This window comes from Salvia hispanica, chromosome 6, assembly GCF_029641045.1.
Source record: "Salvia hispanica isolate PSC_SH4W2 chromosome 6, Shi_PSC_v1, whole genome shotgun sequence".
NCBI classification, from domain to species: Eukaryota; Viridiplantae; Streptophyta; class Magnoliopsida; order Lamiales; family Lamiaceae; genus Salvia; species Salvia hispanica.
The window spans coordinates 2,010,820-2,016,819 of NC_142697.1; positions in this window are offsets into that span (position 1 = coordinate 2,010,820).

Below are 6,000 nucleotides of genomic sequence, written 5' to 3' on the forward strand. Positions count from 1 at the left end.
TCATATTGTTAGTTAATCAACTAATATAAGAAATGATATAGTTATATGAAATTTAAAATAGATAAATATATAATTAGACAATTAAAACAGAAAATCAAAAGAATTACAATAAAAATAATAGAAGCACATATATGAATCAAAATATTTTTGGATCTATAGTATAAAGTGAGTAATCATGCTTTAACAACATATGTCGTTCAATACTAAAATACCATCTATATAAAATAATTAATATCAAAATTTACAATGTTCACTATGTCGAAGTTGTAAACAATAAAAACAATAACTGATGAATAATTAAATAAATGCTTATTAATAGATTTTGTGTACATTATTATATTTGAAATTTTACATAAAGTATTTATCTTACATATCTAAGTACAAAATTTTGGGACATAAATATAACCGACAATTCATGATAATTAACATTTATATAATCGATAATTCAAACAAAATTATTAAAAAGGACTTAAATTATCGTTAATTTATACTATAAATATTATGGAAAACCTTCACACTATGTAAACTGAGTTATATAATACTAATAATAAAGTTTTTCAAAATAAGAAACAAAATTTATATTTATGTTATCAAGTTGTATAAATATATGTGCTTATTTCATATTGATATTGAGAAACTTGAATAATATATAATGAACTTTATAATTAATTATTAAATAAACAAATATTGATGTACTTAAGTATAGATCTAAATGGAAATTTTAAAAAAACATTCAAACAACATAATTAATCTCAATAAGTAATTTATAGCATTATTCCATTTACATTAATTATTTTATTATTTTTTTTGGAAAGTATAATTCAAAATATTTATACATGGTAAATTGCTAATCATAATCCCAATAAATAAGAATGAATAATCACCCATAAATCTCATTAATTGCTAATAAGTCACATTTCAAAAAATAAAATCTCAAGTATTAGAATTAAATTTGAAAAAGAAAAACATAAATAAAAATGAACGGAAAGAAAAAAACATAATTAATAATTAAGAATAAAATTTATATAGCTAAAATATACTTTATTTAACTATTAATCACTATAAATAAATGTGTTTACCCATATTAAAATATTATTTAACTAATAAGAATCAAGAAACAACGTGACTTTAAAAAAAATCAAAATAACGTACTATGCGAGTTAGTTATTTTTTTAAATGTAGAATATTCAACATATATTATACATGGTAGTACATATTTAATTGTCCACTAATATGATCAATCCCACAGGTTAAGAATGAAATGACATACAATAAGCTCTCTCATTAATTGTCAATTGGTAAACATTTCACACATATAATTAGTCTCATTCTAAAAAATAAAAGCTCAAATTTTTTAAATTAAAACCTCCTCGTTCTTAGCATCTCTCTTCTTTCTCAAAGTCCTCTCTCTCTAGCGCCAATCCAACATGCTCTCCTTTTTTCACCGATAGGTTAAGCTCGTGGCCTCCAGCCCTCGCTTATATGAGTGAGTTGAACATGTTTCTTTGATTGTTCAGTCGAAAGGTAAACATCGCTTTCAGATTTAACACTCCACTTGTGCTTCTATTCTGATAAATATTCCTTGTCCAACTATGTTTAACACTCCACTTGTGCTTCTACTCTGATAAATATTCCTTGTCCAACTATGTTCATGGAGATGGTCGATCGGTGCTAGACCCACAACTTTTAGCTGTGTTGTGAGGCTCGACTTTATCACCAATATTCTTGCCGAAATCATGGAGGAGAATTTTAGCACAAAGAGAATTTTGACGAGTTATGTGGGGAAAAGAAAATCATGAAATTTATATGGGGAAAAGAAGTTGGGAAGGTATGATAAATTAATGAAGAACAAAAGACTTAAGAATTAAGTACATTTGTCACTAATATTAAAGCTAATTAATGGATTGCATCATCCAACAACTTTTAATTTCATATTTAACCGTTATTTTCATTTTGAGATCTTGTTACATGCATACAGGATAGTTTAATATAGTAAAATATTGTACTTTATGTTATATTATTATTATTATAATAAAATAATAATAATAATAATTATTATTATTATTAAAAAGTGTTTCATGACCATGATATTATTTGGCAAATGAAACCAAAAAAGCAATGACAATGACTATTAAAACGCAATGAAACGTAAATATAATATTTTTGCTTGTAAAACCAAAAGTGTTTAATTAAACATGAACGCACGACTACTCATTTAAATTTAAAATTATTGGACCAATGAAACTAAAAGAGTTATGACTAATCAATGTCATTTTTAAATCGGAAATGAAACGTAAATGTACATATTTCCCTACATTGATTATCATACAGTATTTTATAAATATTCAAACGTGTATGTATATAGATAATAATACAATAGGATGATTGATATGCCTCTTCATACTCGCACTAAAAATTGAAATTAATACCTTTAAGTTTATTTAATATTATTTTTAATATAAAATATAATTAACGATGATATTATTTTAATTACTAGATCTCAGATATGATCTTAATTTATGATTGCTAATTAGTTAGCAATTGAACATAACCCCCTATATATATATCTATATATAGTTGCTTTAGTGTGCTAACTATCTTAATGTGCTACTTGTTAACTAATTGAACACATTATATTAAAAATGTCACCACAGTAAAATAAGTATGTCAACACAATTACATTTTGACATTTTGCTTATTGTGCTACTAGTTCACTTATCAACACTTTTTAACGTACAAAAATAATACTCCCTCCGTCCCATAGTAGCTGTCACACTTTGATATTGACACGGGATTGTAGGAGGTGTTGTTTTGTGTGTTAAGTGGAAAGAGAAAATAATATATTTATATAAATGTGAGAGATTATTTTTTCCAGAAAAAGGAAATGCGACATCTTTTGTGGACAAACTAAAAAAGAAAGTGTGACATCTATTATGGAACGAAGGGAGTATTACACAAATGAAAAATAAAAATAAAAAATACTAGTGAAAAAATAAAATAAAAAACTTAAATTAATTACTCCCTCCGTCCCATAAAAGTTGAGACAAAACTTTTGGGCACGGAGATTAAGAATTTATATTAAATAAATAGGAGAGATGAAAAAAGTAGGAAAAATAAGGGAGAGTAAAGTAAATGATGGAATAAAATAAGAGTGATTAGATGTTTTGTCTTTTGTTAAAAAAAGAAATGACTCAATTTTGTTGGGACGAACTAAAAAGAAATACGACTCAACGGAGTACTAATTAATGATTTAACTGAGAATTGGAAAAATGAATTAATCCTAGTAATGGAAAATTTTAGTAATGTGAGTAAATAAAAAACACATTAACAAATTGAATATAACTATCTGGTATAAGAATATCACACAGACTAGACTTGAACCTGCTCTCTCCAGATAAGCAGACCTGACTCCAAATCAACTACACTACATGTGTTATATTAAGGGCTTGTTCGGTGATGACTAATTGGCCAGAATTAAGGTCAAATTAGCTCATTAATGACGGTTCGGTGTTCAATAACTGAACAAGTATGGCCCTCGAAAAAGCCCCCAGCCCGCACTATGCTTTTTGACTTTTGTCTGAAATAATTCACGCATCCAACTTGATATTGGAAATCTCGACCGCTACAGTGATGAAGAAATGATGGCGAGTTTACCAAAGTGACCCTGGCTTATTTGGTTTCCCCCAAGTCCTCCTTCCGTGGTCATTTGGAGTTATGCATTTTCTTTTTACTTTCTCTCTCTAGATATGCACTCCTCGAATCCATCCGGTAAAACTTTTGCATCGCTGAAAGCAGTGAGATGCGCTCGAGCAACCCAAATAAAATTGACCTCACTGAGACGAAGACCGTGAGCTATCTCTTCGATCACTTCCTTGCTAGTACGAACCACGCTCCCGAATGACACGTATAAAACCAAACCGGCTGGCTTGGAACCGAGCCACTTGGTTATGTCTACCTCGGCGTGAAGGCTTTTGCCGACGGCAACGCTGCTGGCCTCGGATAAACTGAAGGGGCCGATGGCGTATTTAGGCTGGTATCTGTTGAGAGCTGAAAGTATTTCGAATTCTAGCTCTTCAACTGTGTTGTGAAGCATGAAATCTGCCTTTTTCACTTCCTCAAATGCTTTTGATACGCTCGCATTTTGCACTATTTTAAGGCCATTTTGTGGTCCGTTTTTAATGTCAAAGTTGTATTACATGTCCATTATTTGCATATTTTATCTATTTTGGTATTTTGATATGTTTTGTGAGAAATGTGCATATTTTAGCCAAAAAAGGGAGTTAAAACGCGAAGTAGGAAATCTGGAAAACTTCAGGTGGCGTCGGACGACCGCCGCAACACTTCCGGCGATCGCCGGCGCTTAGCGGAGACAAAGACACGCCCGGCGACCGCCACAAGGAGTCAGAAGCTTCTGGACTGCGCGCGGCGACCGCCGGCCAAGGTGCGGCGGCCCGCCACAAAAACGCGGCGCACGACAGCTGTCTTAAAACTCAATTTTCCGGCGATCCTGAAGTCCGCGGGGCGTTCTATACACCATTCTCTTCGTCTTGAAAATATCTTCAAGATGGTACAAGAATCACCTCAATCGGAGTTCTATGAAGAGAGTTATGGTTGTTCTACCAAAGTCGTGCAAAGCTGCCAGCTGCAGTCTAGGCGGAAATTTGAAGAAGGAAATAAGATATTACCTTGTGAAGCCAAATCTTTTGCTTCTACTATGGGGAACGAAAATTACACCTTTCCTAATGCTTGGAGGAAACTTATTACCAAATTTAAATCCTTCTCAAGCCTATATATACCCCATAACCTCATTCATAGAATTCAACCCTTCCATAACCCCCAAAAGGGGAGCCTTCATGCTCCCCCTCCATTCTCCAACCCTAATTCCTCCATCCATCATTCCATCACCATTCTTGGAGATTGAAGCAAGGCAAGAGGAGCATGGAGACTTTAAGATTCATCCTTGGGTTTTGTTTGTTTATTTCATGTCTCGTACTTTAATTATTGTTATAGTTCGTCTGTCTATGGATTGCTAAACAATACAATTTTGAGGTTTGATAGTATTTGACTTTTATGTAGTTCTTTTTATGTTTAATGTTCAGAACTCGTTTCCACTTGATTTTTCTTGAACTTTTGTTCGACTAATTGGCCGTTACCTTGATTATTGTCAATCTTTGATCGATGATAGCTTTGATTGGTTTATCTTATAGTATGTTCATACAATAATTGTGACATGAGTATTGATGCATGATAAGGAGAAATCGTGGTAAAACTTGAGTCGGATGAACGTAGAACTAATTAGAATAACTAAAGAGTTAGTGAAATCATTATCCTTGAAATTCCTCTATTTGCCTAATTCTGTCTTCTTTGCTTTTATTGTTTTATTATTTGCTTTATTTATGCTTAGTTAAACCAAAACTCTTGTTTCTCTAGATAGTATTTGACGCTTAGTACATAATAGCCAGTTGCAATTATATTCCACGTGTTCGATATCCCGGTACTGACCTTTAGCTATACTAGATCTACCCTGTATACTTGCAGGTATTTTTAGTGCTAATAAAAAGTGCATCAGCTTTGAACTGATCATTTGCACCGATGTCGTTGCTTTTCGGTAGAGATGTCATAAATCCCTGATTCGTAACGATCCTACTCCAGGAATGTAGCTATTTCAGCTGCATCATCTGATCAATTCATATACAATTTGCAAATTCCAATTGGAAATTTTAGTTATTGAGTGTGTGTACCTTTTAGCAGAAAATGACCTCTTTCTTTGATAAGATCCAAATGGTAGAGCAGAGAAAAGACGAGGGTTGGAGAAGTATATAAGGGGAAAATATCTGGAGCGGAGTGGGAATAGTTCAAGGTGGATATCCCCAGCTTAATTTGGGGTAGAGGGGTAGTTGGAGGAAATTTGGAAGATTGATGAGGACATTATCGCTTGACAACACGCATACTGCCATTTCGTCTCTCGGAAATATGAAACACCAAACATACAACAATGGT